Below are 1,288 nucleotides of genomic sequence, written 5' to 3'. Positions count from 1 at the left end.
CGGGAGTTGGCCGTCCGAGGGGCCCGAAGCCGGCGTCACGACGTGCCTCCTCCCGCTGGGTGCCGCCTCGCGTGCCTGCGCGATGTTGTCCCGGGTTCCCGTGCCTCCCTCCCGCTTTGCCGTGCGTAGGCTTGCCCGCATCGCATCGTCTCCTCCGTCTCGAGCCGTGTGGCTTCGTCCCCGCCCCTGTCCCGGATCCGGGGTGTTGTGCTCTCTCGGCGTGTCGCCGCCGCGTGCCCGGCGCGACCCCGGTTCCCGTGCCTGGCCCTGTCCGCTCTGTGCCGGCGGTGTCCGCGTGTGAGCGTGCTCGCGTGCGTTGGGTTTGGTGTCGCCCGCCTCCCGGGGTCCCTGCCGCCGCCTCCGGCCGCCGCCGTTGGCCGGTGACTTGTCGCCGACGGGTCGTCGCCGCGGACCCCCGACCCCCTGTCGGCACCGCCGGTCCGCGGCGGCGCGGGTCGCTGTGCGCTCGGCCCCCGCGTCCGTGCGAGCGAGTGAATTCGGGCCGGCTTCTGAGGGAGGTTGGAGAAAAGACCCCCCCGTGGCCGTGTGGCGTGCGTTGCGTCGTGTGCGTCGCCCCTGGCTTTCCGGCCGCTCGGGTGTGCGCCACACGCGACCCGGCCGGCTGGCCGGCTGGACCGTGGACGTCGGCGCGCCGCCTCCGGGCGGAGAAAGGGGCCTGGCGCTCCTCCCCGTCCGTGTGTGCGCGCCGCCGCTCCCGTGCCCGCCGGGCCGGCAGGCGGGGTGTCGGTGATGCGGTGCCCCCGCGCTTGGGTGCGGTGCGGTGCCCTTCCCCCCCCCGGCCACGGGTTCCCCTGCCCTCTCCGTGCTCTTTCCTCTCTCCGCTCGTCACCGCGCGGTGGCCTGCTTGCGCCCGTGTGCCCGCGCCGCCGTCCTGGATGGTGGCGGTTGGGTCGCGTCGGCGGCCGGCTTGGCCCGCCGGTGTCGGTCTTCCCGGTCGCTGCCGGCGTTCGCTGGTCGGTGGCCTCGGTCTCCCGGATCGAGGTCCGCGCCTCCCTCCCTTCCCGCGCCCGCTCCGCGCCCACCCTCGTGTGTGCTCTCGGGCCGGTCGGGCCTGCCCGGTCGTTCTGGTGTGCGGCGACCCGGGATCCGCCTCGCCGCCCTCGCTCCCCCTCGTTGACTCCCCGTCTCCTCCTCGCCGCCGCCCGCTGGCCGGGAGGGAGGGGTGGGGCTCTGCCCTCTCCTCGCTCACGCTCGTTGACGTCTGGTCCCCGTGGAGAGACAGACGGATGCCCTGGTTTGCCCGTGTTCCCTCTCCGCTCCTTCCGCC

This window comes from Dipodomys spectabilis, unplaced genomic scaffold, assembly GCF_019054845.1.
Source record: "Dipodomys spectabilis isolate Male_0828 unplaced genomic scaffold, ASM1905484v1 ptg000882l, whole genome shotgun sequence".
Taxonomy (NCBI): domain Eukaryota; kingdom Metazoa; phylum Chordata; class Mammalia; order Rodentia; family Heteromyidae; genus Dipodomys; species Dipodomys spectabilis.
The sequence above is the reverse complement of the archived record's forward strand: the minus strand, read 5'-3'. Positions refer to the sequence as shown.